This window comes from Dermacentor albipictus, chromosome 5 (assembly GCF_038994185.2).
Source record: "Dermacentor albipictus isolate Rhodes 1998 colony chromosome 5, USDA_Dalb.pri_finalv2, whole genome shotgun sequence".
NCBI classification, from domain to species: domain Eukaryota; kingdom Metazoa; phylum Arthropoda; class Arachnida; order Ixodida; family Ixodidae; genus Dermacentor; species Dermacentor albipictus.
The window spans coordinates 29075156-29098898 of NC_091825.1; the positions used below are offsets into that span (position 1 = coordinate 29075156).

At 48.5% G+C, this 23743-nt stretch overlaps 1 protein-coding gene across 3 annotated transcripts in view; it reads right to left on the reverse strand.

Moving 5' to 3' along the window:
* The window catches only part of LOC139060411 (uncharacterized), a 341522-nt gene extending 319901 nt beyond the window's left edge, over nucleotides 1–21621 (reverse strand). For all 3 annotated transcript variants that reach the window (XR_011514794.1, XM_070539521.1, XM_070539520.1), the window contains exon 1: nucleotides 21464–21621. The gene's annotated coding sequence lies outside the window, so the exon portion shown is untranslated. The remainder of the gene's footprint in view (nucleotides 1–21463) is intronic.
* Between the last annotated feature and the right edge of the window lie 2122 nt (nucleotides 21622–23743).

Genomic DNA, 23743 nt, shown 5'->3' on the forward strand with positions numbered 1-23743 from the left:
GCTAAACGAGCTGCCCTAGCAAAGGCAAAGGCCTTCTCCGAAAGGACCCTGTCGTTCAGAATCAAGTTCTTTGTCGCAGTATATTGTTACGGTGGGAAAAGAGGACAAGGTCGTCGAGGGTGAAGACGATGAAATGGCAACAGCCTCTCGGGATTCTCGCCTGCTGTTTATGCATGCCTCGTAAATACATCTTGTAAATGGTTTTATACCCGCGACATTTTGGTGGACGTACGGGGTACGCGTCTTCGCCTCAGAGCTCCGCAGCTGACTTCTCAACCAGCCTGAGATTATGCTTCCAGTGGAAGGCACCGCATTGGCAGCTGCAATGCCGACTGCGCAAATCCAGTACGTTGCTCTACCTCAGCCACGAGACCTCGGCAAGTTCACTGGCCTCGATGATGTTGACATTGAAGAATGGTTGATGTATGAGCGCGTCAGCAAGGTGAGCAGTTGGGATGCAATCGTAATGCTCGCGAATGTCGTGTTCTACCTCGACGGAACAGCGCTAACGTGGTTTTACACACACGAGGAAGAGCTAACCACCTGGTACTTGTTCAAAGAAAAGCTGTCCGACGTTTTTGGCAATCCGACCGGTCGACAACTAGCCGCAAAGCAACAACTCGCCACGCGTGTCCACACTGCTACCAAGACGTATGTCTCCAACATTCAGGGTGTCCTAGCCCTCTGTTATAAAATCGACACGTCCATGCCAAAGGCGAAAAAGGTTAGATATAATATCAAAGCATCGCGGGCGACGCATTCAGCCTTCTGGTTTTTAAAAACTTGTCGAAGCCATTAGGAAGGAATGTCGCCGCTTCGCGCAGACGAAGAGTCGCCGCATATACAATCAGTTTACACGGCTTCCAAATAATGCAGCGACCTCTTCCTGTACCAACTCCACCGATCAATCCAGCTCTCCGCCACCAAGCAAACACGTTACCCGAATTGTACGCCGCGAACTCGACGTAGCGTTTCCTGCCTCGCCTCAACAGACGTCGTGGAGCAACACCGCTAAGACGATATCGCTGATCCAGTCCGTGGTTCGCCAAGAAATCGCAAATATGAGTCTTCCCAGTGCCTGCTCCTTGAGTCACCCTGACACCGTCCCAGATCCTATGCCTCGGTCCTATCGCAGTCTACCTTATAGTGTCCGTTATTCCTACACTGCCAGGAATCCATCGGACTGGCGTAGACCTGACGATAGGCCAGTCTATTTCTGCTGCGGCCGAATCGGCCACGTTTCCCATCACTGCCGGAGCCGTTCGCCGTCCCCTCCTCGAAACACCTTCCGGAATTCAAGTTCTCCCCGAAGTTCCTAACCCCGTCCCTTCTACGATACTTCCGACGCCACTACCTCGACTCGCCGCTATGCGAGCTCGCCCTCGCCTCAACGTTGCCAGCTACGTCCGCCCCAGCTTCACCGCTCGCCATCGCCGACCTATCGAGGACCGTCCCAGCAGACAAACTAGGCAATGCGCCACCTCGAGGTGGTGCTGCAATGTCGGGGTGGTGCTGCAATGTCGGATTCGCCGCAAAATCCTTCTTTGACGCTGTTTACTAGAAATTACCTCTTTGACATCCAAGTTGATGGCACACCCATCACAACCCTCATAGACATCGGAGCACACATTGGCTATGACCAGCCGCCTACACCACCATTTAAAGAAAATTGTTACGCCTGCCGTTACTCGGTTCGTACGAATAGCCGACGGTAGCACGGTGACCATGGTCGGAATGTGTACTGACCGTGTGACCCACCCAGAATGTGTGCTGTTCGTGTGAACTGCCCGTGTGATTTCTGGCCGCCATACTGTCGTCCTTTTCACTTGCTTGACCAATGCCCCCATGACCTCGTCCTAGACCTAGACTTCCTCTCCGCCCATTCAGCGCTCATGGATTCTTCCTCAGGTACTGTGTGTCTTGACCTGCCTTTACTGGACGTTCCTCCAACACGCCATAAAGTTCGCCTAAGACCCACTGATTTTGTTCACGTTCCACCACAGGTCTTGACATACATTGAAATGACGCCTTCTGCGCCAGTTCCCGATTGGGATTACATCTCCGCTCCCGTACCGGCATCGTTCTCACCCAAAGCGTTGCTGTCCCGCATACAATACTGAGGGTCACAGACAATCGCACGTATTTCCCTGTCGAGAATTTCAGCCTCACTAAGCAAATTCTGCCTAAAGATATTACTCTGGCTACAATCACTGCTTTAGAAGTTAGCTACCTTGAGACTTTTCTCATCGACGCTTCGTGTGAGCCTTTCCGGTCTGCCAAATGTACTGACAACAACATTAGGAAAATTATCGCCCCGAATCTCACTCCTGCGTTGACTGAACAGCTGTGCAGTCTATTACTTTCCTACAAGGATATATTGGACATGAACAACCGACCCTTAGGCGAGACATCACTTGTCAGACAACCTATACATACAGGTGATAATCCACCCATCCATCGGAGACGCTACCGAGTTTCAGCTTCGGAGCGTCACGTCTTCAAAACGGAAGTAGACAAGATGCAAGCGAAAGACATCATAGGGCCATCTTCAAGTCCCTGGGCGTCCCATGTCGTGCTTGTCAAAAAGAAGGACGGCTCATGGAGATTCCGCGTCGACTACCGCCGCTTCAACCGCGTCACGAAGAAGAGCGTCTACCCAATACTTCGTATCGATGACGCCCTCGATTGCCGATACGGTGCACAGCATTTTTCGTCGATCGACCTACGGTTCGGATATTAGCAAATTGATGTCACTGATCTAGATTGTGAAAAGACCGCCTTTATACCGCCTGACGGAATTACCACTTCAAAGTTATGCCGCTTGGGCTATGCAACGCTCCGGCAATTTTTGAGCGTATGATGGACTCATTACTCCAAGGATTCAAGTGGTCGACTTGTCTCTGCTACCTAGATAATGGTATTGTGTTCTCGCCCTCATTCAGCACGCAAATTGTGTGCCTTTCAGCTGTATTTGCCGTCTTTCGCAAGGCCGGACTACAGCTCAACTCCACGAAATGTAACTTCGGCCATCGTGAGATTACTGTTCTTGGACATGTCGTCAATGCAACTGGCATCCGACCGGACCCAGAGAAAATCCGCGCCGTGAAAGAGTTCCCTGTTCCGTGGTCCGCGAAAGACGTCCCAAGTTTTGTGGGCCTTTGCTCTTATTTCCGCCGCTTTGTTAAAAATTTTGCCACCATAGCACAAGCTCTCACAGATCAACTGAAGGAAAGTGTGCCGCTTTCATGGGGATCCTTGCAGGCCACCGCCTTTTATCGCCTTACCACCGTGCTCACCACACCACCGATTCTAGGAAACTTCGCTACTTCAGCCTCTACAGAGGCGCTCCCCGATGCCAGTGGCTACAGAATGGGTGCCGGCATGGTACAAGTTCAACACGGCCTTGAACGTGTCGTCGCGTAGGGTAGCCGTCTTTTGTCACCTGCGGAGCGGAACTACTTTGTTCATCATCATAATCATCAGCCTGGTTGCGCCCACTGCAAGGCAAAGGCCTCTCCCATATTTCTCCAACAAGCCCGGTCATGTAATAATTGTGGCCATGTTGTCCCTGCAAACCTCTTAATCTCATACGCCAACCCAACTTTCTGCCGCCCCCTGCTACGTTTCCCTTTCTTTGGAATCCAGTCCGTAACGCTCAGTGACCATCGGTTATCTTCCCTCCTCATTACATGTCCTGCCCATGCCTATTTCTTTTTCTTGATTTCAACTAAGATGTCAGTAACTCGCGTCTGTCACGCACCCAATCTCTTCTTTTCTTATCCCTTAACGTTACACATATTCTTATTTCCATAGCTCTCTGCGTCGTCCTCAATTTAAGTATAACCCTTTCCGTAAGCCTCCAGGTTTCTGCCCTTTAACTGAGTACTGGTGAGACACAGCTGTTGTACACTTTTCTTTTGAGGGATAATGGCAACCTGCTGTTCATGATCTGTGAATGCCTCACAAACGCACTCCAGTCCATTCTTATTCTCCTGATTATTTCACTCTCATGATCCGGATCCGCGGTCACTACCTGTCCTAAGTAGATGTATTCTCTTACCACTTCATGTGCCTCGCCACCTATCGTAAACTGCTCTTCTCTTGCGAGACTGTTAAACATTACTTTAGTTTTCTGCAGATTAACTTTGAGATCCACCCTTCTGCTTTGCCTCTCCAGGTCAGTGAGCATGCATTGCAATTAGTCCCCTGAGTTACTAAGCAATGCAATATCATCAGCAAATCGCAAGTTACTAAGGTATTCTCCATTAACTTTTATCCCAAATTCTTCCCAATCCAGGTCTCTAAATACCTCCTGTAAACACGCTGCGAATAGCATTGGAGAGATCGTATCTCCCTGTCGGACGCCTTTCTTTATTTGGATTTTGTTGCTTTCTTTATGGAGGACAACGGTGGCTGTGGAGCCGCTATAGATATCTTTCAGCATTTTTACACACGGCTCGTCTACACCCTGATTCGTAATGGCTCCATGACTGCTGAGGTTTCGACTCAATGAAATGCTTTTTGGCAATCAATGAAAGCTATATATTAGGGTTGGTTATAGTCCGCACATTTCTCTATCACCTGATTGATAGTGTGAATATGGTCTTTTGTTGAGTAGCCTTTACTGAATCCTGCCTCGTCCTTAGATTGACGGAAATCTAAGGGGTTCCTCATTGTATTTGCAATTACCTTAGTAGATACTTTGTAGGCAATAGACAGTAAGCTGATCGGTCTATAATAGCTCCCAAGGCTTTCTTTACTTCTTCCGGCGTTACTTATGGGATTTCAAATTCCTCTAGACTATTCTCTCTACCATTATCGTCGTGGGTGCCACTGGTACTGTATAAATCTCTATAGAACACCTCGGCCTCTTAAACGATCTCATGCTTATTAGTAATGATATTACCGGCTTTGGCTCTTAACGCATGCATCTTATTCTTGCCTATTCCTAGTTTCTTCTTCACTGCTTTTAGGCTTCCTCCGTTCCTGAGAGCATGTTCAATTCTATCCATACTATAGTTCCTTATGTCAGCTGTCTTACACTTGTTGATTAACTTCGAAAGTTCTGCCTGTTCTATTCTAGCTGTAGGGTTAGAGGCTATCATGCATCGGCGTTTCTTGATCAGACCTTTCGCCTCCTGCGATAGCTTAGTGGTATCGTGTCTAACGGAGTTACCACTGACTTCTATTGCACGCTCCTTAATGATGCCCTTAAGATTGTAGTTCATTCTTTCAACACTAAGGTCCTCTCCCTGAATTAAAGCCGAATACCGCTTCTGTAGCTTGATCCGGAATTCCTCTATTTTCCCTCTTACCGCTAACTCATTGATCGGCTTCTTATGTACGAGGTTCTTCCGTTCCCTCCTCAAGTATAGGCTCATTCGAGCTCTTACCACCCTATGGTCACTGCAGCGCAGCTTGCCGAGCACGTCCACAACGTTTATGATGCCAGGGTTAGCGCAGAGTATAAAGTCTATTTCTAGTCTCGCCATTTATTATTATTTTATTACTGCTTCATTACTTTATTACTGGGCGCGAATGTTTGGCCGTTGTGTGGGCAGAGGCGAAGTTTCGCCCCTATTTATACGGCATGCCCTTTTCTATTGTAACGGAACACCACGCCCTCTGTTGGCTTTCGTCCTTAAAAGATCCCACAGGGAGGCTTTGACGATGGGCTTTGCGGCTACAAGAGTATTCCTAATCGGTGGTGGATAGGTCTGGTCGCCTGCACAAGGACGCCGACTGTTTGTCCCGTTACCCTGTACACACGCCCGCCAACGCTGACATGGACGCTTCCGCAAGTATTCTTTCCATTTCCCAGCTTTTGCACATGGCCAACGACCAATGCCATGATACTACTTTGAGGACCTTCATTTACCGAATGGAATCTGCTCCTACTGATGCATCGTTGTGGTGGTTCGTTCTCAACGATGGGATATTGTAGCAACGCAGTTTTCATCCTGACGGTCCTTCCCTTCTCCTTGTCGTTCCTCGAAACTGCCGCTCAACCGTGCTTTAGGAGTTTCATGACGCCTCAACTGCCGGACACCTTGGGTTTACTCGCCCTTGCGACCGCGTGCCCCGCCGCTTCTACTGGCCCGGCCTCGCAGACTACGTACGGCGCTATGTAGCTGCTTGCAAACGCTGTCAACATTCAAAAATCCAGCAACGCTTCCTGCCGGGTACTTACAGCCGATCAACATCCCACCTGAGCCGTTCTTCCGCGTGGGTTTGGATTTCCTTGGCTCTTTCCCCGAGTCCAGCTCCGGCAATAGGCGGATCGCTGTAGCTACTGATTGCGCAACGCGCTATGCCATCACTCGGGCACTTCCCACGAACTGCGCAACCGACGTCGGAGACTTCCTACTCTGGGATATCATTTTAGTTCATGGCGCCCCGCGACAGCTCCTTACTGACCGCGGCCACACTTCCCTCTCCCAATTCATCGCCGATATCCTACGCTCATGTTCTCCCAAGCACAAAGTGGCCACTTCTTGTCATCCCCGTACCAACGGCGTTATTGGCAACTGGGCAATTACTGGCAGAACAATTCTCCTAGACGCAGTGCGTGAACTGTAATGAATCACTTAGCCGCAGATGTATGCTCTGGCCATGCGACTGAGCCATCAATACCGATTACATTTAGGACGTGGCCAGGTTCGAGGCTGGCATTCGCAGTGCGGATCTGGTTGAGCAGCTTTTGGCGGTCCATAAAGCTCATACTACGCGTACTATTACTCTTTTTTACCTCGCACCTGCAATGACTGGAACCACCTCCCCGCATCGGTTGCTACTATTATAGGCTCATCGGGGTTCAAGACTGCTGTTCTCCATGCCATCTAACAAATGTTTTATTCATTCATCTGCATTTTTTTTGCTATGTATATGTACCACTCCTTTCTCTAGCGCCTACGGGCCTTGAAAGTATTTAAAATAAATAAATAAATAAATACGCGGCCACGAAGCTCCGTCTTCTGGTCCCGACGTGAGATTAGCCCCCCTATGGGTCACTCCATAGCCTTGCGGGACCCAATAATGTTTCCCATCCATCCATCCATCACAGCTAAACTTCGACATCAGTATTGTAACTACCAGAAAAGGTTCCTAGGCCGCTCAATTAGGCCAGAGTGATGGTGCACGCGGATGTGGACGTGCCCGAAGCCTCCTCGCCGTGAGCTGGCATTGCGGATGCAGCCAACGAACGCGCGCCTCGTAAATCCATCGCGCTCCTTAGCCCGCAACCTCCAGCGAAAAATGTCACAGAGAAGATAGAAGGGCAAAGGTGTCACCATCCGCCCAGTTCTTGAACGAGGGAGGGCTTTAAGCACCCTCCATTAGACAAACGCTCCGCAGGGTGGTGGTGGTGGTGATTAATGACTCACCACCGAGAAGCTGTGCTCGTCCGCGTTTATTTGGTGCGGTGACCAATGTTGCCCACCGAGCCTGGCAGGCCACTGAACCTGGCGGGCATCACATGCTTGTTACAGCGCCTTATACCCAGTCTGTTTGTTACCTACAAAAACAAAAGTCGAAGTTCAGAGCGTAAGGCTCTGTCGCAATCCCAGCCAAGTTGACGGTGCCTGCAATTCAAGCACGTAACGCTCCGGTGGCCTCCGCGGTCGAGTACTCCACCGGGGCACCCGTGTTGAGGGGCCGGGTGGGGCAACGCAGGGTGCGGCCTGAGCCAGCCTCGCTCCATCCGGAAGGTCCGCAGTGTTCGGCCTTGCGAGCGGGGCCGGATTTGACACCAGACCAATGGGCGCCGCCCCACTTGCAATGCCTGCCGCCACCAAGGTGGGCGGTGCTCCACTGGAAATGACTAGTGTTGCCGCTTGTACTACTGCAGGCAGGACTTCTCAAGTGGCAGTCGAGGGTGCAAACTAAGGCCCTATGCGAGGCCAGCATGGTCGGCGTGCAAGAGCCATGTGGCCCCGTCTAGCATGCGGACAATCAGCGATGACGCCCTGGCAGGAGACACCATCTGTCCAGCGGACCAGGGAGGGCCAGGACGGAAGGTCCTGGCGAAGACTGGAGCTCCCGACTGCGGCAAAGGCCCAGGGTGGCACCCTCGGCCAGCAGCCACCTTCTGCTCAAGCTGCTTCAGGAGCGCTGCGGATCGGAGGCCCAGATGCAAGACGTCCAAGATTGTCTTGACCATCCCACCCAGCAGGAGCTCACAGGGGGTATGACCAGTGACATCAGGGGGCGTGGTCCGCTACAGGAATAGTATGCGGCAAACCTGAGTCCAGAAATAACTAGTCTGGTTCTTCTTGAGCTTGTCCTTCATGGTTGGCACCACCCACTCGGCTGCACCATTTCAAGCAGGGTGCTACGGCGGAACCATCATCCAGCAGATTCCGTTCTTCGTCAGCCAGGCCAGGTACTGTGTGCTGGTGAAAGGAGGATCATTGTCGGACACAATGACGTTCAGTAACCCCTGGGTGGCCAAAACCTGTCGCAACCCTGCAATTGTCGTGAGTTCTGATGGAGTGGTGACAGGTAGAACCTCCACCCACTTCGAAAAGGGGTTTACCAACACCAAGAAGTAATGGCTCTTGAAGGGCTCCCCCAAAATACACATGCAGGCGGGACCAGGGTTTCTGAAAAGGGCCAAGGGATGATTTCCATATGACGTGAGGCGCGCTGATGCTCCTACCACACTTGGCTGCTCTGCACCATATGAGAGATGTCTTGGTCCAGGCCAGGACGCCAAACATGGCACCACACCCACGTCTTGGCCTTTTCCACGCCAGGATGACCTGCGCGCAGCAGCTGCCGGACCCTGGACAGGAGACCTTGGGAGATCACCACCATGACACCCCCACAGTAGGCAACCCTGCTACAAGTTCAGCTCAGTGGCATTGCGGCTAAAGGCCTGCTGAACCAATTTCTTCCCACAGGACACCGCCTTGACCACCTGACACAGGACTGGATCCCGGCTTGTCGCTTGCGATACCGCAGATCTAGAGAGAACCTCCGGGTACGCGTTCTCCAGCATGAACACTTCAGCTGGTTCTGGAACAACATCAGGCACCTCTGGGAGGTGCAGACGACTCAGGGCATCAGCAGGTCCCAGGTCCTTTCCCGGGTGGTAAACCAGCTGGTAGCTGTAAGCTGCCAGCCTCACCACTCAAGGTGGTGCCTCAAGGTGGCACTCAAGGTGGCAGTTCCCGTGCAGGCACCACTCAAGGTGGTGCCTGCACGGGAACTGCCTTGTCAGGCCCCAGCAGCCCCAATAGCGGCTTATAGTCAGTGACCGCCTCGAAGTTCCGGCCCTCCAGATACTGGTGAAAGCGATGGACTCCGAACGCGAGGGCCAGGTCATCCTTGTCCGCTTGCTGTATCGTTGCTCTGCAGCACGAACCCGATGAGAAGCAAACGACACAAGGCATTCCTGGCCATCCTTGTCCTGGCGCACTGGACGGCTCTCACGCCGTATGATGACGCATGTACGGTCAGGATGACAGGCTTGGTAGGATCAAAGTCTACCAGCACTTGGTTTTAAGCTGTGTGCTGCGCTGGAAAGCCAGGTCCTGCTCGTTGTTCAAGACCTATTGCTGACAATCTAGAATCAAAATATGGTGCGGCTGTAGATGCTCCGACACGTTTCGCAGGAAGCTCCTGTAGGAGTTGATGACGAGGTAGCTCTGCAGCTCCTTGTTTTGGGACTTAGGCGCCTTCAGCAGAGGATAAATTTTGCGGGGAGCCGGGGCTAGGTCAGCCTGGGAAATTACATGTCCCAAGAACCAGGAAAATGGAGCCAGGAAAATGCACTTCTCCAACTTGAGCTTGACACCGGCGCCCTGCAGTCGTGCCAGGACGTTGTGCAGATTCTGCAGGTGGTCCCCCTTATCGCCGCCAGTTACCGCGATGTCGTACAAGTACACCGCCCCGTGCCCCTGAAGAGGTTGTCCCTCCCCCTCTGAAATATGGCTGGGTCTGAGGCCGCGCCAAACGGTAAGCGCGTGTACTGGAAGAGCCGCAAAGTTGTCGATATTGTGACATACCTCCGGGAGGCATCTTGGAGCGCCAGCTGCTGGTAAGCATCTCTGGGGTTCGAGCTTGGTGAACTTCTGTCCACAGGACAACGCTGACCAGACACCTTCAATCAGGGGCAACGGGTGCTTCTCGACGGTAACGACGGGGTTGATGGTTACGTTGAAATTGCCGCAACACTGCAGTCTCGCTTGAGGGCTGGTACGATGGAATGGTGCGATTAAGATGTCTTGACGAGTACCAGGATGCCCTCTCGCTGTAACCGGTGCACCACCGGGGTGATTCCGTCCTTCAGGGCGAGCGGCAAAGGACGAGGCGTCTAAAAACGAGGCCGGGCCCCCTCAAACCAGTCATCTGGCCAGCCCCCTCATGCCGAATGTGCCAACCCCTGGCTGGAACAGACATTTGGAATCGTTTAGGAAGCTGGGGACGTCTCTCACCACGTGCAGGCTGGCTTCCTGGTACTCTGGCAGACAAATGCCCAGTGCATGAATCCAGTTTCGACCCAGCAGCGTAGGTGACAACCACTTGGTTAAGTAATGGGGAAAGGTTGCCTCCCTGTCGCCAAAGCGAATGCTGACCTAGGCCCGACCCTGGAACTAGGAGAGCTGCCCGGAGTAGCATCACGCCAGAAGCCTCGATGGACACGCCGGGGAAGGTACGCTTGAACAGTTTCCCAGCCATGACTGACACGCTGGCCCCTATGTCCAGCTCCATGGTCATGGGGTGCCCGCAGACTTCGACGGTCAGCATGTACGGTGGCACACAGGATGGAACAAGGCCTTTTAGCCACATGTCGAAATTCGGTGGGTCCTTGGCCACGATGTGGAGCCTGGCCACGGAAGGACTCGAGGCCGCACGCCCCCGCCGTGTACCATGGCGACGGCTACTCTGGACACGCGCTTTTGTGGAACCTGGGCTAGAACCTGGATGCTGCTGCTGTCCGCTGTTGGTTCTCCCTCTTCCCCATACCCATGCCAGGTGCCCAGTTTGTGCATTGAAGCATTGTGCTTGAGAGAACTGGCACTCTGAGAGGGAGTGTCGCCGCCACAGCGGCCGCAGGTACTGCCCTTTGTCGTCAGCTTGTTGACCGCCGTTTCCGTTGATGGGTGCATGGGCAATCTTGCCGGCGTCCTTGGCGACAGTTTTCATTGCCAGCGATTACAACCGAAGCTCCAGGAGTCGTGCCTGCATGGCGGGGTTGTTGATGCCGCGGGCTAAACTGTCCCAGACCAGCGAGTCCAGCTTGTCCCCGAAGGTGCAGACACTCGCTAACCCTCGTAGAGCAGCCACGAACTGCCCAAGAGTCTCTCCTTCCCAGCAGTTCCGGTTGTTGTAGTGGAAACGCTCCATTAGTGTGGACGGTTCTGCGTCGAAATGCGAGCGCAGTATGCTGAGCAGTTCACCCAGCGTCTTACCATGCGACATGGCTGGCTTGAGAAGATCAAGCAGGAGGCTGAAGACGCGGTCCCGCAGCTGGCCAGGGAAAGGTCCCACTGTTTGGCCTCGGGTGGGTCGTTTGCCCAGAAGAACAGGTGGACTTGACCTTGTAAACTGACCAGGCGGACCCATCTCCCTGAAATGTCCTGAGCCTTCCGTGCAGTAGCATGGTGGCAGCTACGGGGGGCGGTGTTTCGCCGCTCGCGGTGGCGTGGGACAACCCGTGGGTACTCGTCGCTATTGCCACGATCCGCCCGGGTTTGTGAATGAGGGAGGGCTCGAGCCACCCTCCGTTAGAAAGACGCTCCGCGGCGTGGGGATGATGAACGAAGACGGACCGCCGAACAGCTGTGCTCATCGGTGTTTATTTGGTGCAGTGACCAATGCTGCCCCCCAATCCTGGCAGGCCACCGAGCCTGGCTGGCGTCACATGCTTGTTACAAAAGTATATATACACGATATTTACAAATGTAGTGGCTGACGAGATGGGAGTAAGCTAGCGAAGCTCCAGAGCGCCATCATCTATGGGATAAACTTAACCGTCTTCCTCATCAGCCTGTCACATCTTGGGCGTTTCACTGTACACAATTCCACATTTGTTAACATTCGGAAGACCCACGATGAGGTCGTCAACGTAAAACGACTTTTCTTGGAAACACACACGTAGTCCCCGGATATCACTCTCTACAAACCGTTAGGTGATGGCGAATGGTGGCTGCTAGTAACAAAGGACTGGATGAGGCTCCCAAAGGTACCCGCGTCATCCTCCACATTTCCACAGGAGGAGATGGCTCAGTATTTCAGGTAAATCTGTCAATCCATAGGAATCGCATTACGTCGTAGTCTTCAGAACAAATAAGCATCTGCGAGTATGCCTTTTTGATATCCACAATTAGAAACTCTGGGTATTACCAGAACATGAGTAGCAGGTGGACACTGTCAACGCCGAACGCTATACTCCTGTAGTGGACATCGTTCAGGCAGGGATAAACAAGCGCATGCGAGAAAGCGTCCAACACAACACGACGCTTCGTTATGAGAGCATCTCGGCCCACAACTACATGATGGGGTACATAATACATATTTTCATTTGGCAGTAGCTCGCCTTCAACTCGCTCTGGGTGTTCTTCGTAAAAATGTGCTCCGACTGCCGTGTCATTCTGGCTCAGGAGTTTGCATTGTTGTTCAAACCAGGTTGAGTTGGGCTTGCGGCGGCACTGGCTAACCTTCGAATAACGTATCCTGAAGGTATCCCTGGAGCTTGTATAGCCAGCGGGACCTGGTAGCACCCATCAGGCTTGGTGATACTATATTCAAATATCTCAGGTTTTGGATGAGCCTTGCGATTTTCCGCTGTAGATGGATAAATTCCAATGACATCAAGACGCCACATTTCAGAAGGACACCGGTCAGGAAAAGAAGTCTTGCTGCACGTCAGGAATTGAGCACTCGTAGGTGCTGAACTTCCCTTGAGCCCCACGGTTTCACAGGCGGTCCATCCGGACTTCTTTTCCACAGCTGTTAGATGGCTGGGGAAATTAGCAATCTTTCCAATGGCTACCTTCCAATACACGTCGAAACCAAGTGAAACGTCTATTTCATGTGGCTGCCAGGTGTGGGGTGAAAGCTGTCCGCAACGTCATATTTCTTCACGCACAGAAGCTGCAAGGCTCTACCTCTGAGCAGTAGACTTCAGATACCTCCAGAACCTCAACGATTACCGCGATGTCAATGTTTTGGCCTCGCAGATTCAATTCTACGCGACGACTACGCATGACTTGGCAAGGCTTCGAGTAGCCGAACCAAGCAAGGAATATTTCCTTGTTTCCCATAAACGGAACTTGAGGTCCTTTGAAAAATCCGCTCGAATAAAGGTGCGCTGGCTACTGCTTTCTAGAAGAATGCGCATGAGACGCCTTCGTGATCCGGAGTGAATGCGGTCCTGTCTGGCACAGGACCACATTGACTCCTCTAAGGGTGCTTGGGACAGATGTGACCGGAGACGGACTGGTGACATGGGATGCAAGGTCCGGTACATTTCGATCCACTGTCATTATGGTTGCCGTGGTTGACAGAGCTTGCTTAAGTAACTAGCAGAAGATGGTCAAACGGTAACGGTGGCACCCGCTACACCTGATGCTGCGCAACTGTCGGTAAAGACACTTAACGTGATGGCTCCTGCCACAGTGGTAGTAACATGGAGCACTGCGCACCCTAGTCCTTTTTCATCCGCACAAAGTTGCACGTTGCATTCCGCAATAGTATGACAACTGTTGGATAAGGGGCACACTTCTTCCGTAACTGCAACAGACTCCGTAGCAAGCGCTTACGCCGAGGCAGGCGTTGTCCCATTGGTGCTGGGGGAAGGAGGTAGGAAACGTCAGGATGCGGACGCCCCGCGCGCTGGCCTGCTCTCCTCTCTTATCTCAATCTGCACCCGCAGAAAACTAAGCATTTCTGCAGCCTGCCGAGCTCTCTCTTGAGGAGTCGTCTCACCTGACGAGTCCTGCGACGCTTCCATTGACTTCTGGCTATAGAGCATCTTGAGGTCGCCGGCCAGGCACTTCATCAACATGAGGTTGAGGACTATCTTCTATTGATCAGGTGAGACACCGAGATCGGTCAATGCAAAGACCAGGAACTGGATCTTGTAGAGCAGCGGATGTTTTTCGACCTCTGCCTGAGACTTGACTGATGACAAAGCGAGAAAGTGGTTAACGTGCTCATTGATGAGCAAGTCGCGACGACCAAATCGCTTTGTAAAAATATTGATGGTGATGCTACAATTGTCATCAGACACTCGAATGCCGTCGACTGCTCTCTTGGCATTGCCAGTAAAATGTGATAAAATGTACTTAAGTTTCCCTATGGAAAGAAACTCTGTTTTTAGGTGTAGCGTGGCACTAAACTGATTCCATAAGGACTGTCAATCATGGAGTGTGCCACAAAACATAGGAATTTGCAGTTTCGGCTGGACCCCTGCCGATGACGCAGCACGGTCCCCTGACTGGAAGCTATTGTCTCTGTTCTTATTCGAGGTGAAGAGTCAATAGCCTCATTTTCTGCATAGGTGTCGTAATTACCGGCGTCGGCATTCGGTCGAGTTGTTCCGTCGAACCCTGAGGCACTCGTAGCCGTCGTTTTGTTCGTAAGATCTCTCAGAAAAGACCGTGTTAGGGCACCGCGTCAGATACCTTCTGGTCGTATTTCGCCGCTGCGTCGAGTTCTTCTTCCTAAGCATCGTCGTCGGTGGCGTCGAAGATTTGCTTGTTGAGTTTGACAAGCTCGACGTTCTTCTGAATAAAGTAGGTAGCACGAGAGTCCAACTGGGAGGCATCGGGAACGGAGGCCTGCAGTTGGTCCGTCAGCAGGAGCGTAATTGTTTTCGTGGGGCTGGCCCTGACGATGCCATGGTTCTTGCGAGGTTGCTCTACGGATGCCATTGAAGCTAGAAGACTAGGAAGGACGATGACCGGCGGATTTCGGCACCAAGAAAATGTCGCCTAATAGAAACATCCGCCATATCTCAAGCACTCCTTATTTTTAATCTATTGCTCGTGCCATCCCTCTTGCCTTCTTTCCTCTTCACCGTCGCCGTCTGTCGGGAATGATCTTCAACAAGTACCACTATGTCGTTCGCATCAATCAGCCTGAAACTTTATGCTGCACGAGTACGCATGTAGTATAAATCAAGCCCTACTTCGCTGTTTTCCATTCGTATTTCAGTGCCCTTAACATAAAGTGTGAACAACAATGGAGACAAGGGACATCCTTGGTTCAGTCCTTGGTGAATTTTGCCCACTGCATTACAATATTGTTCTTCCTCTACAATTTGTATCCAAGAGTCTATTCATATCTCCTTCTGCAGCTCCACGAAATCGTCAACTATGTATTGGCGCGTGAGAATATGTCATAAAAATTCGGTGTTTACGTTGTCGTAGGATCCCCTTATATCTAGAAATGCGACCCATAAAGATTTATTCTGAGCTACTGAAATCCATATGCACCGAGTTAGTGCGATCATATCATCTTCTAAGCGTCTGTCCGCTCTGAACCCATACTGCAGTTCCCGCAGTACAAAATTTTTCACCAACCACTTCGACAGCTATAATTTTTTTGCCATGCATTGTCCTTCTGCATACCACCGACGTTAAAAGGTAATTGGCCTGTACCAGCTCCCCTTAACTTTATCACCTTTGCCTTTCTAGATGAGGTTCAGCTTGCTTTCACGCCACCCCAACAGAATTAGGTCTGTTTTATACACTCGCTCTATGGCATTAGTAAGCAGGGTCTTGCTTTCTTGGACCGAAGTTTTTTATTGGCTGTATTTTGCTTTACTTTATTCTGCAGTAAAATGTTGCTATACTAAATATTGATCTCTCAGCTTCCCTGTTATTACTGGAGCTGTTTCACTCTGAAGTATGCTTTCTTTTTTCGTGCCGAAGTAATCCCTAATACCGTCTGGGATATACAGCAGCGCTTCGTTTCCTTCGAAGATGTAACCATCTTTATCTGTTATAGCCATTTGCGAAATTTTAGATGGCGCTCCACGTATTCTTACATGGTTCCAAAATCTTCTTTGTACGCCTGTGTCTATTTCGCAAATATTATGCACACAATGTTCGCTTGTGAATTTTATTTACGCTCGTCCAAGCTCGCTCACCACCTCCTTTTCTCTGTATCTGTTCTATCTAAGCAGCACCTCTTCATGTAATCCCAACTTTTTGGCCTCTAGATGATCCCTAAACGCCTACTTACGCCCGTCTGCAACTTCCATTAGTTCCTTGTTTCACCACTTTCGTAGTTTGCTCTTCCCAAATCTAACCATTTTGTTGCCGCTTTTGTCTTGCTTCCTGCTGCATAACGTCAACAAGTTCCTAATTTCCAGACTATTGTAGGAAAGGCCTCAATCCTTCTGTATAATATTCTTTGTCTCTGCTATTCGCTTTTCATTCATTTCTTACAAATTTTTTTGCTATTGATTCATGTTTAGTGCTAGTATCTGTGTCCCATTTTAACGCTAAAAGTATATGGTCGCTGCCCAGGCTGCGTCTTCATTGATCATCTCTCATCATTCGGTCTAGTCGTTTAGATCGTTCCTAAGGCAAATGGGTAGTCGATACAAAGACAACCGGTCATATAATGCGGCTAAATTGCCACAGAACACTAATCCAAAAGTCGCGTCCATGATGGAGTGGCGCCGCCATACGAGTGCATGACGCCTATGCTTAACCAAAAGAACATTGTGCGCACTATACAACGCACGTGTTTACGTCGATGCGGAAATACACTAAATTCAAACCCCCTTAGCACTTGAGACATTCTGAAACCGTTCATAAAGAAAATTAATGAATTGTCAAAGGAATTCAGTGTCTGGTGCTTTTCTAACAAATATTGTTTTTTTTTTTAACAATAGGCTTCTCAACACGCTGGCACTTTCGCCACTGCAGCCGAAAATTTTTGGCACCACAGAATCATGGCTTACAATGCTGGGTGTTAGAGCCACTGCTAAATTCCTCTTTTTAATCGTAGTGTACAGTGTTCGCGGTTAAGACAGAAATTTACTTGTTTACATGGGCAGCTGCTGTGTACCCATCTTTGTTAGAGATAAATCTATAGACTTCTCTTCCCGAGACAGAGGATTGCTTCATGCGTATGCGGTGTGTGGAACCTTATAAAATGTCGTCAACTTCCGTTGCACTCCACTCAACGCGTGGGAAAAGAGAAATGCAGTCTTTTTTTTTTGGAGCAGGCCGCAGGAAAGCTGCTGTTATCAACTCCATAGCGTCTTGTATTAGCATTCTATGCCAAGTCAGCCACGTTGTATGGTCGGTTAGTCTCTGTGTCGAGACTAGCACCATTTCACTTAAAATAATGTAGCGACTACAAATTTAAGGCCAAATTTACAGTAACGCAAGCGCTGTCGAAGTACGTAGCGATATAGTCTTTTCTTAGAATACATTCGTCTTGCACTAGCTCATAAGTATGTAAATCATAACTCTAAAATAGGAGCTTGTAAGCAAATGATTTTTTTTTACTTATGTATTCATGGATCCTACTTGCCGCAAAAATTGTGTCCACGAAAGCATATAAAGGAAATGTACAAGAAGTATTTTTGTATCCAGCATGGCCTTTTATTTCTATGAGCCTCTTTTTTTGTTTACTCCAAGACGAATGTCTCTCCTAGCGATATTGAGTTCCAAGGTATGCCTGAAAATTTCCTAATTTAATGGAACCTACAATTATTGAGCATTACTTGAAGCAGCACGAAAGAGACAACAGAGACCAAAAGCAAACACATTCTGAAGAGCGCTGAGCTGCCAACGAGAAAAATTTATTGAAGGAACAACCGGCTGTATAACATGTCAAACCCACCCGCAAAAAAAAAATATCGAAGGGAATGCGTATTCGGCCTACAAGTACCGGTGTTTATCTAAAAAATTGATCTGAACTATTGTGCAACTGATTCACGCTGCGCTGAGACATTTATCATCGGCTTTATCAAAGCAGTAAGCTTCTAGAATTCATCTTTGTTTTTTTTTTGTTTTTTGCCTTTGGCGTGCTTCAGCAACCTAGTGTCACCGAACACTGGAGTACATGATAATTTGTTACAATGCGCACTTCAAAGGCTACCGTACCTGTTCTTTCACATTGTTTTTCGAATACCTTGCACTCTCATTAAACATTGCCCGGTTTGTTCAACGTACACTCGTCCGCAACTTCACAGTATCTGGTAAACGCCGTCAGAGGCGCACCTGCCGAGTTTTGTTTTCCGGTTCGTGGCGAATTGCTGGCACTTCCGGTTTTTCAGTGCATAGTACAGCTTCGAAAGCTTGCAGGGAGCGGGCAACACTTGGTCGATTTGTTGCCTGTTGGCGACTTTCTTTAGATTTCTTGATAACCGTTGAACATATATTACATGAAGTGGTCTATTTTCTATTTCCACTTATCCTATTTTCTTCCTGAGCTCTTTATTTTTTGCAAGAGTGTCACACCCAGCTGTGGTGACAGAACATGGATGCTCTGCGGTTTTAGGCCGTCATGTCTGCTGTAAGAGGCTATTTTCGTTTGGTGCTCACAACACTGGCTAACTGCATTTCGAAGACAGGTGACGGCCATTCCTTTTTTCACGAGTTTTGAATGAGCACTCTGATAAGGACTACCTTTGATAAGACCAGGAAACATGTTCATTTAAGGCAAATGAAATATTAGCAATATCCTAGAATTGGATGTTATTATACGACATTTCCAAAGGCAACATTTATCCTTCATCATGCATAATAAAACTTCTCAAAACATTTTTCATTTCCTCAAAACAATTACCCAGTCACTGGTGAGCCATATAGAGACGCAGATATACCGTTGTCAGTGCTAGATAAAAACGTTTCGTTAAAGATGTGTGCAATGCCCATAAAATTTAATGCAAAGGGGAATAGCCATCACCTGCATTTCAGCTATTCAAGAATAATGTATTAGAAGTTAAGTCATCAAAAGATTGAAGGCTCTCCTATCGCAGTCGTATGGGTGTTTGACATTTTTTTCAAACTTATCTAAAGTGTTCTCAAGACAAACTCACCTACGCTAATATTATCCCGCCTTTTTAGAGCCTTGTGGAACGAGCCCTACAAAGATACTCATCTATTCGCGGCCGCTAAAAGCCTAGCACGAGTCGAGACTGATGAATTAAACGCAGTACACAAGAAGGAGAATAATAAAGAAACCCGAATATTTGCTTCGGAATGTATCGAGCAGTATATACGAATGTGCTTCAGGAATGGTTTATGGGACCAACAACAAGTTGAGCGCACTTCAGTCCGCTACTGCCTCCATGGAGGTATTTTTCTTCGGTATTTATTTCGGTATTTTGCAAATCTTCATGGCAGTATTTTTAGACCAATATATGAGACTCTGAGTAATCGCACAAATCGAGGGCTCGTCACCCATTCTCATGAACGTTCTACCTTTGTTCGAATTTATGCGAACCATATTCAACACATGCTTACTTACGCTAATTTTATCCCTCTTTTTAAGAGCTGCGTGGAACGGCACTACGAAGTTATCGAACTAATCGCTGCCGCAGTGAACTTAGCAAGCGCGGAGACTGATAAATGTGACGCAGTAAATCGGAGGCAGAGTAATCTAGACACGCGAATATTTGGTTTGGCACCTATCGTGCAGAATATACGCATGCGCTTCGTGAATGGTTTATGAGACCTTCAACAAGTTGAGCGCAATCCAGTCCATCAATGCCCACCATTGTTCACAAGCGAACAATGTTGCTAAACACACGGTGATGTCCCTAACCTCAAAAACTTGCGGCGCTTTGTCGTTTTATTGATAAATTAAAAGTATTGTTTTCTATCTTTAAAGAACTTACAATTTCGCTTTGTATTACTTCAGGTTTACTTTCATGACGTATGCGAAACATTTAACTACCACTTGAGGTTAAGGCACCTTGAACTGTTACAAGACCAATTCACTACGTTAAGAAAGAAATATCGTGCCACTTATGCAGGTAAACATTTCTTCGTCATATACAAATCTTGATGGTGGTATTTTTAGACCAATATATGAGAGTCTGAGTAATCGCACAAATCGAGGGCTTGTCACGCAATCTCATGAACATTCTACATTTGTTATAATTAATGCAAAGCATATTCAACACACGCTTACTTACGCTAATTTTATCCCGCCTTTTTAGTGCTCCTTGGAACGGCACTACGAAGTTATAGAACTAATCGCTGCCGCAGTGAACTTAGCAAGCGCGTAGACTGATAAATGTGACGCAGTAAATTCGAAGCAGAGTAATCTAGACACGCGAATATTTGGTTTGGCACCTATCGTGCAGAATATACGTATGCGCTTCGTGAATGGTTTATGAGACCTTCAGCAAGTTGAGCGCAATCCAGTCCATCAATGCCCACCATTGTTCACAAGCGAACAATGTTGCTAAACGCACGGTGATGTCCCGAATCTCGAAAACGTGTGGCGCTTTGTCGTTTCATTGATAAATGAAAAGTATGGTTTTCTATCTTTAAAGAACTTACAATTCCACTTGGCATATCTTTGATGTTTATTTCATGTTGTATACGAAGCATTTAACTACCACTTGAGGTTAAGGTACCTTGAACAGTTACAAAACCAATTCACAACGTTAAGAAAGAAATATCGTGCCACTTAAGCAGGTGAACACTTCTTCGTCATACACAAATCTTGATGGCGGTATCTTTAGACCAATATATGAGACTGAGTAATCGCACAAATCGAGGGCTCGTCACGCAATCTCTTGAACGTTCTGCATTTGTTATAATTTATGCAAAGCATATTCTACCACGCTTACTTACACTAATTTTATCCCGCTTTTTTAGAGCTGCGTGGCACGGCAATATGAAGTTAGCGAACTAATCGCCGCTGCTGTGAACTTAGCAGGCGTCGAGATTGATAACTTTGTCGCAGTAAACTGGAAAGAGAGCAATCGAACAACGTGAATGTTTCGTTTGGCAGGTACCGAGTAGAATATACGCGTTTGCCTGAGGAATGCTTTATCAGAGCTTGAACAAGTTGAGAGCACTCCAGTCCAGCAACGCCCATCATTGTTCACACTCGAAGTCTGTTACTAAGCCACGGTCATTTCTTTAATCTTGGTACGTCTTGGCACTTTGTCGTTTCATTGATAAATTAAAAGATTTATTTAATTGCTTGAAGGCACTTTTCATATCACATAACTTAGCATATATTTAATGTTTAGTTTCATGTTGTATACCAAACATGGAAGTACACTAGTATTGTAACCTTAAGGTGCCTCACGCTGTTACAAGTCCAATTCACAACATTCAGAAAGGAATATCTTGCCCTCTATGAACGTGAATATCTCTTCGTCATTACCAAATATCAATCGCAGTATTCTTAGACTAATATGGAAGGCTCTGAGTAATCCCACAGATCGAACTCTCGTCTGCCATTCGTACGAACATTCTGTTTTTTTTTTCTAATTTATGTAAAGCATTGTCACGTCAGGCTTACTTACGCTAATGTTCTTGTTCTCCTGCCTTTTGTAGAGCCTTTTGGACGAGTCCTGCGAAGATTCCGAGCTATTCACCGACAATCTGAACTGAGAACACGTCAAGACCGTTCAGTGTGATGCAGGAAACTGGAAGGGGAAGCATCCAAAAACGCATCTGTGTGGCTAGGCATATCAATTGTGCTCAATACGAATACGTGCTTGGCAAATGGTTTATGAGACCTTCAAGAAGTTGAGCGCGCAGCATTTCATCACAGCCTACGAATGATTGCCCGTAAAAACTGTTGCTAAAGGTGCGGCCATGTCAGGCAAAGGTTTCGCATTTTATTCCTTGAGGTCGAAAATATGACTGTTTTCTAATATTTATAAGGAAGGCTTCACAACTACAAAACAACGAAAACAGAAATGGCTCTTAAAACAAGGCTCTTAAAAAACCGAAGAAGGGGCTGTTCGTTCTGCACGCCATGTAACTCTGATGCGGGTGTAGCATTACTGCTTAGGGACAGTTTTCCAGCGTCACCGACAGAGGGCCGCGGAAGAGGTTGTTGCGTTTCTTTTCTTGTAATAACATAGCGAGTAGTCGTAATTGGGATAAGATATCCTCGACATGCGCTGAAGACTTCACACGGGTGAACGTCTTTCTTCCTATAGAAAACGAAGCCCTGCAGAACGCCTAAGCACTGACCGCATGAAGCACTCGTCCCTTTTCGTTGAGAAAATAAGGAAGCTCAGGCCCTGCGATGGCGTGTTGGTCTTGGAGTTCGCGTCCGGGCTTAAGGGCGTCACGTTCCGCCGCAGGCCGTCTGGATTGGCGTTGCCCCGATTGTTTGTTTGCACTCTGCATGGCATCGGCCAATTGTGCAAACCGGCAGCAAGGCTTACAATGGTACAGCGACGAAGGCGTGACGCCGACGTTACTAGCAAGTACAACCCACGCACGCAGCAATTGTGGTCGCGAAAAGGTTTCGCTAGTTGATTCCATTCCTTTTGTCGGTAGTATTTTAATGGATAAATAATGCAAGCGGGCTACTTGCTTGGAGGAAGTGCGCACATACAAGGTCTTAAAGTACCTATAAGTGAAATTGGCAGCAATTATGTAGCTCAACAACTCACTGCCATCTAAAAACCGTATTTTGTGCTTCTCTGCTACGTATGGAGGATGGTGCCGTCTAACGGCAAATTATATTTTATAAGATGCGTATGTATTCCTTCAATGTCGTGCACTGAGGACAAACTTTAGTAATGTATATGCCTGCTATGTGGCATTTCTCCCCCCATCCCCGCTGCCCCTCCCCCCCCTCCCCCTCTGCGTCATGTCCACAGGATTTTCCGAGTTTGAAAGCTCACAGGTTTCATTGGCAGTGCCTTGCTATGTGAGGCCCGAGCTGGTTGCCTAAAGACAAAAACATACCAGAGCAAATACTCGCAACAGGATGAGGCATGTGTCTGGTGCCGTAAAAATCCGGAGACAATTGAGACCTGTAGGTGACGTCTACATTCCAGCAGTGCTGTGATATTGAAGCATTAACCAGTCAGCAGTTGAGATAACTGAAAGATGTTCAGAGTATTTATGGCAAAAAATAGGGATGAGGGTCAAGGGACCAGATTCGTCACATGCATAGGTAAGTGTACAAAATAGATATACACGCATTACGGAAGCGAGAAACTGTTAAGGAGGTGCAGGTGAAATGCTATAAACTTTAAGCCGCGCAAAGGCACAGCAAACAGAATTTTCCCGTTTCCACTTTGTGGTTGCAGCAGGGAACCAGAGATGGAACCCTAACCATATACGGCTCCGCTGCAAAACAGCACACCATACAGCTTGAACCACACTTGAGAGGTCGAGCGAATGGCTGCAATCAGCATGGGCGAACTCTGCGGCAGTGCTAGATGCTGTGCTAGATGCGGTTCTTCTACCGTGTGTCCCAGCTTATGATAGCCAAGCTGTTCAAGGAAAGAAATAATTTTAAAAAGTACGCTTCAAAGTACAACTATAAAACGTGTGGCGTTCGGTCGCCAGTACTGGGCTAACGAAGTTAATCTGTCACGCACACCTAAATTCAGTCGGGATATTATCCAGACTGCCTTTGAGAAATGCTTCGCATCTAGTACATTCGACGCCACCAACGACTACGCTGTTTGTGGTGCAGAGGACGCCTGCTAATCATGTGATGAGGATGACTTCTCTGGCATTTCCGACGAGAATGCAGCTTGTGGCATCGACTAGGGAGAATTAGTAGCCCAGCTTACGGTAAATAAACCCATGGCTTGTTCAAAGTTTTTCCT